Raw genomic sequence first — 7,209 nt, forward strand, 5'->3', positions numbered from 1 at the left:
CTGTGGACCTTCAAAGTGTTGATGAAACACAGAAATTGCATCGGGATTGAATATAACAGTCACCATGTGCACTTTCCTCCATGGGAGTAACGTCTCAAATAGTTTACGCTTTGTTCGTTCCCTGGAAGACCAGTAGTAGTTTCCGATGCACATCTGTGGGCATTCTGTAATGTGTGGACTATCAGAGTGTTGATGAAACACAGAAATTGCATCGGGATTAAATACAACAGTCACCATGCGCACTTTCCTCCATGTGAGTAATGTCCCAAACACTCTACACTTTGATCGTTCCCTGCAAGATCAATAGTAGTTTCCGATGCACATCTGGTGGCATTCTGTAATGTGTGGACCATCAGAGAGTTGATGAAACACAGAAATTGCATCAGGATTGAATACAACAGCCACCATGCGCACTTTCCTCCATGGGAGTAATGTCTCATACAGTCTACGCTTTGATCGTTCCTGGAGAACCAGTAGTAGTTTCCGATGCACATCTGGGGGGCAATCTGTAATGTGTGGACTATCAGAGAGTTGATGAAACACAGAAATTGCATCGGGATTGAATACAACAGACACCATGGCCACTTTCCTCAACGTGAGTAATGTCTGAAACAGTCTACGCTTTGATCGTTCACTGGAAGACCAGTAGTAGTTCCCGATTTACATCTGGAGGCATTCTGTAATCTGTGCAGCTTCAAAGTGTTGATGAAACACAGAAATTGCATCGGGGTTGAATACAACAGTCACCACGCGCACTTTTCTCCATGGAAGTAATGTCTTAAACAGTCTACGCTTTGATTGTTCCCTGGAAGACAAGTAGTACTTTCCGATGCACATCTGGTGTCATTCTATAATCTGTGGACTATCAGAGTGTCGATGAAACACAGAAATTGCATCGGGATTGACTACAACAGTCACCATGCACACTTTTCCCCATGGGAGTAGTGTCTCAAACAGTCTACGCTTTGTTCGTTCCCTGCAGGACCAGAAAGTAGTTTCCGATGAACATCCGGAGGCATTCTGTAATCTGTGGACCTTCAAAGTGTTGATGTAACACAGAAATTGCCTCGGTATTGAATACAACCATCATCATGCGCCTTTTCCTCCATGGGAGTAATATCTCAAACAGTCTACGCTTTGATCGTTCACTGGAAGACCACTAGTAGTTTCTGATGCACATCTGGAGGCATTCTGTAATCTGTAAACTATCAGAGTGTTGAAACTTCCTGGCAGATTAAAACTGTGTGCCCGACCGAGACTCGAACTCGGGACATTTGCCTTCCGCGGGCAAGTGCTCTACCAACTGAGCTACCGAAGCACGACTCACGTCCGGTACTCACAGCTTTACTTCTGCCAGTATACGTCTCCTACCTTCCAAACTTTACAGAAGCTCTTCTGCGAAACTTGCAGTACTAGCACTCCTGAAAGAAAGGATATTGCGGAGACATGGCTTAGCCACAGCCTGGGGGATGTCTCCAGAATGAGATTTTCACTCTGCAGCAGAGTGTGCGCTGATATGAAACTTCCTGGCAGAACTTCCGAGTTCGAGTCTCGGTCGGGCACAGAGTTTTAATCTGCCAGGAAGTTTCATATCAGCGCACACTCCGCTGCAGAGTAAAAATCTCATTCTGGAAACAACCCCCAGGCTGTGGCTAAGCCATGTCTCCGCAATATCCTTTCTTTCAGGAGTGCTAGTTCTGCAAGTTTCGCAGAAGCGCTTCTGTAAAGTTTGGAAGGTAGGAGACGGATACTGGCAGAAGTAAAGCTGTGAGCACCGGACGGGAGTCGTGCTTCGGTAGCTCAGTTGGTAGAGCACTTGCCCGAGAAAGGCAAAGGTCCCGAGTTCGAGTCTCGGTCGGGCACACAGTTTTAATCTGCCAGGAAGTTTTATATCAGCGCACACTCCGCTGCAGAGTGAAAATCCCATTCTGGTATCAGAGTGTTGTTCAAACACAGAAATTGCATTGGTATTGAATACAACAGTCACCATGCGCTCTTTCCTCCATAGGAGTAATGTCTCAAACAGTCTACGGTTTGATCGTTTCCTGGAAGACCAATAGTAGTTTCCGATGCACATCTGGGGGGCATTCTGTAATGTGTGGAATATAAGAGTGTTGATGAAACACAGAAATAGCATCGGGATTGAATACAACAGTCACCATGCGCGCTTCCCTCCATGGGAGTAATGTCTCAAACAGATTACGTTTTTATCGTTCACTGGAAGACCAGTAGTAGTCTCCAATGCACATCTGGGGGCATTCTGTAATGTGTGGACTATCAGAGTGTTGATGGAACACAGAAATTGCATCAGGGTTGAATACAACAGACACCATGCGCACTTTCCTGCATGGGAGTAATGTCTCAAAGTGTTAACGTTTTCATCGTTCCCTGGAAGACCAGTAGTAGTTTCCGATGCACATCTGGGGGCCTTCTGTAATGTGTGGACTATCAGATTGTTGATGAAACAAAGAAATTGCATCGGGATTGAATACAACAATCACCATGCTCACATTCCTCCATGGGAGTAATGTCTCAAACAGTCTGCGCTTTGATCGTTCCCTAGAAGACCAGTAGTACTTTCCGATGCACATCTCGGGGCATTCTGTAATTTGTGGACTATCAGAGTGTTGATGAACCACAGAAATTGCATTGGTATTGAATACAACAGTCACGAAGCGCTCTTTCCTCCATGGGAGTAATGTCTCAAACAGTTTACGCTTTGATCGTTCCCTGGAAGACCAGTAGTAGTTTCCGATGTACATCTGGGGGCATTCTGTAGTGTGTGGACTATCAGAGTGTTGATGAAACACAGAAATTGCATCGGGATTGCATACAACAGTCACCATGCGCACTTTTTTCCATGGGAGTAATGTCTCAAACAGTCTACTATTTGATCGTTCCCTGCAAGACCTGCAGTAGTTTAGGATGCACATCTGCAGGCATTCTGTAATCTGTGGACATTCAAAGTGTTGATGAAACACAGAAATTGCATCGGGATTGAATACAACAGTCACCATGCGCACTTTCCTTCATGGGAGTAATGTCTCAAACAGTCTACGCTTTGATCGTTCCCTGGAAGACCAGTAGTAGTTTCCGATGAACATCTGGAGGCATTCTGTAATCTGTGGACTATCAGAGTGTTGATGAAACACAGAAATTGCATCGGGGTTGAATACAACAGTCACCATGCGCACTTTCCTCCATGGGAGTAATGTCTCAAACAGTTTACGCTTTTATCCTTATCTGGAAGACCAGTAGTAGTTTCCGATGCACATCTGGGGGCATTCTGTAATGGGTGGACTATCAGAGTGTTGATGAAACACAGAAATTGCATCGGGTTTCAACACAACAGTCACCATGCGCACTTTCCTCCATGGAGGTAATGTCTCCAACGGTCTACATTTTGATCGTTCCCTGCAAGACCAGTAGTACTTTCCGATGCACATCTGGAGGCATTCTGTAATCTGTGGACCTTCAAAGTGTTGATGAAACACAGAAATTGCATCGGCATTGAATACAACAGTCACCATGCGTACTTTCTTCCATGGGAGTAATGTCTCAAAGAGTCTACGCTTTGATCTTTCCCTGCAAGTCCAGTAGTAGTTTCCGATGCACATCTGGGGGCCTTCTGTAGTGTGTGGACTACCAGAGTGTAGATGAAACACAGAAATTGCATCAGGATTGAGTACAACAGTCACCATGCGCACTTTTCTCCATGGGAGTAATGTTTCGAACAGTTTACGCTTTGATCGTTCCCTGTAAGACCAGTAGCAGTTTCCGATGCACATCTGTGGGCATTCTGTAATGTGTGGACTATCAGAGTGTTGATGAAACACAGATATTGCATCGGGATTGAATAAAACAGTCACCATGCGCACATTCCTCAATGGGAGTAATGCCACAAACCGTCTGCGCTTTGATCGTTCCCTGGAGGACCAGTAGTAGTTTCCGATGCACATCTGGGGACATTCTGTAATGTGTGGACTATCAGAGTGTTGATGAAACACAGATATTGCATCAGGATTGAATACAACAGTCACCATGCGCACTTCTCTCCATGGGAGTAATGTCTCAAACAGTTTACGCTTTGATCGTTCCCTGGAAGACCAGGATCAGATTCCGATGCACATCTGTGGGCATTCTGTAATCTGTAAACTATAAGAGTGTTGTTCAAACACAGAAATTGCATCGGGATTGAATTCAACAGTCACCATGCGCACTTTCCTCCATGGGAGTAATGTCTCAAGCAGTCTACGTTTTGATCGTTCCCTGCAAGACCAGTAGTAGTTTCCGATGCACATCTGGAGGCATTCTGTAAACTATGGACATTCTAAGTGTTGATGAAACACAGAAATTGCATCGGGATTCAACACAACAGTCACCATGCGCACTTTCCTCCATGGAGGTAATGTCTCCAACGGTCTACATTTTGATCGTTCCCTGCAAGACCAGTAGTACTTTCCGATGCACATCTGGAGGCATTCTGTAATCTGTGGACCTTCAAAGTGTTGATGAAACACAGAAATTGCATCGGGATTGAATATAACAGTCACCATGCGCACTTTCCTCCATGGGAGTAATGTCTCAAATAGTTTACGCTTTGTTCGTTCCCTGGAAGACCAGTAGTAGTTTCCGATGCACATCTGTGGGCATTCTGTAATGTGTGGACTATCAGAGTGTTGATGAAACACAGAAATTGCATCGGGATTAAATACAACAGTCACCATGCGCACTTTCCTCCATGTGAGTAATGTCCCAAACACTCTACACTTTGATCGTTCCCTGCAAGATCAATAGTAGTTTCCGATGCACATCTGGGGGCATTCTGTAATGTGTGGACTATCAGAGAGTTGATGAAACACAGAAATTGCATCAGGATTGAATACAACAGCCACCATGCGCACTTTCCTCCATGGGAGTAATGTCTCAAACAGTCTACGCTTTGATCGTTCCTGGAGAACCAGTAGTAGTTTCCGATGCACATCTGGGGGGCAATCTGTAATGTGTGACTATCAGAGTGTTGATGAAACACAGAAATTGCATCGGGATTGAATACAACAGACACCATGGCCACTTTCCTCCACGTGAGTAATGTCTCAAACAGTCTACGCTTTGATCGTTCACTGGAAGACCAGTAGTAGTTCCAGATTTACATCTGGAGGCATTCTGTAATCTGTGCAGCTTCAAAGTGTTGATGAAACACAGAAATTGCATCGGGGTTGAATACAACAGTCACCACGCGCACTTTTCTCCATGGAAGTAATGTCTTAAACAGTCTACGCTTTGATTGTTCCCTGGAAGACAAGTAGTAGTTTCAGATGCACATCTGGTGTCATTCTATAATCTGTGGACAATCAGAGTGTCGATGAAACACAGAAATTGCATCGGGATTGACTACAACAGTCACCATGCACACTTTTCCCCATGGGAGTAGTGTCTCAAACAGTCTACGCTTTGTTCGTTCCCTGCAGGACCAGAAAGTAGTTTCCGATGAACATCCGGAGGCATTCTGTAATCTGTGGACCTTCAAAGTGTTGATGTAACACAGAAATTGCCTCGGTATTGAATACAACCGTCATCATGCGCCTTTTCCGCCATGGGAGTAATATCTCAAACAGTCTACGCTTTGATCGTTCACTGGAAGACCACTAGTAGTTTCTGATGCACATCTGGAGGCATTCTGTAATCTGTAAACTATCAGAGTGTTGAAACTTCCTGGCAGATTAAAACTGTGTGCCCGACCGAGACTCGAACTCGGGACATTTGCCTTCCGCGGGCAAGTGCTCTACCAACTGAGCTACCGAAGCACGACTCACGTCCGGTACTCACAGCTTTACTTCTGCCAGTATCCGTCTCCTACCTTCCAAACTTTACAGAAGCTCTTCTGCGAAACTTGCAGAACTAGCACTCCTGAAAGAAAGGATATTGCGGAGACATGGCTTAGCCACAGCCTGGGGGATGTCTCCAGAATGAGATTTTCACTCTGCAGCAGAGTGTGCGCTGATATGTAACTTCCTGGCAGAACTTCCGAGTTCGAGTCTCGGTCGGGCACACAGTTTTAATCTGCCAGGAAGTTTCATATCAGCGCACACTCCGCTGCAGAGTAAAAATCTCATTCTGGAAACAACCCCCAGGCTGTGGCTAAGCCATGTCTCCGCAATATCCTTTCTTTCAGGAGTGCTAGTTCTGCAAGTTTCGCAGAAGCGCTTCTGTAAAGTTTGGAAGGTAGGAGACGGATACTGGCAGAAGTAAAGCTGTGAGTACCGGACGGGAGTCGTGCTTCGGTAGCTCAGTTGGTAGAGCACTTGCCCGAGAAAGGCAAAGGTCCCGAGTTCGAGTCTCGGTCGGGCACACAGTTTTAATCTGCCAGGAAGTTTTATATCAGCGCACACTCCGCTGCAGAGTGAAAATCCCATTCTGGTATCAGAGTGTTGTTCAAACACAGAAATTGCATTGGTATTGAATACAACAGTCACCATGCGCTCTTTCCTCCATAGGAGTAATGTCTCAAACAGTCTACGGTTTGATCGTTTCCTGGAAGACCAATAGTAGTTTCCGATGCACATCTGGGGGGCATTCTGTAATGTGTGGAATATAAGAGTGTTGATGAAACACAGAAATAGCATCGGGATTGAATACAACAGTCACCATGCGCGCTTCCCTCCATGGGAGTAATGTCTCAAACAGATTACGTTTTTATCGTTCACTGGAAGACCAGTAGTAGTCTCCAATGCACATCTGGGGGCATTCTGTAATGTGTGGACTATCAGAGTGTTGATGGAACACAGAAATTGCATCAGGGTTGAATACAACAGACACCATGCGCACTTTCCTGCATGGGAGTAATGTCTCAAAGTGTTAACGTTTTCATCGTTCCCTGGAAGACGAGTAGTAGTTTCCGATGCACATCTGGGGGCATTCTGTAATGTGTGGACTATCAGAGTGTTGATGAAACAAAGAAATTGCATCGGGATTGAATACAACAATCACCATGCTCACATTCCTCCATGGGAGTAATGTCTCAAACAGTCTGCGCTTTGATCGTTCCCTAGAAGACCAGTAGTACTTTCCGATGCACATCTCGGGGCATTCTGTAATTTGTGGACTATCAGAGTGTTGATGAACCACAGAAATTGCATTGGTATTGAATACAACAGTCACGCAGCGCTCTTTCCTCCATGGGAGTAATGTCTCAAACAGTTTACGCTT

At 45.2% G+C, this 7,209-nt stretch overlaps 2 non-coding genes across 2 annotated transcripts; both read left to right on the forward strand.

Moving 5' to 3' along the window:
- The first annotated feature begins 1,788 nt into the window (after window positions 1-1,788).
- Window positions 1,789-1,863, forward strand: Trnas-aga (transfer RNA serine (anticodon AGA)). The gene has a single exon. It is a non-coding gene; the product is annotated as a tRNA-Ser (tRNA).
- A 4,414-nt stretch (window positions 1,864-6,277) lies between these two features.
- Window positions 6,278-6,352, forward strand: Trnas-aga (transfer RNA serine (anticodon AGA)). The gene has a single exon. It is a non-coding gene; the product is annotated as a tRNA-Ser (tRNA).
- The last annotated feature ends 857 nt before the right edge of the window (window positions 6,353-7,209 follow it).

The sequence above is a fragment of the Schistocerca gregaria genome, chromosome 1, assembly GCF_023897955.1.
Source record: "Schistocerca gregaria isolate iqSchGreg1 chromosome 1, iqSchGreg1.2, whole genome shotgun sequence".
Classification (NCBI taxonomy): Eukaryota; Metazoa; Arthropoda; class Insecta; order Orthoptera; family Acrididae; genus Schistocerca; species Schistocerca gregaria.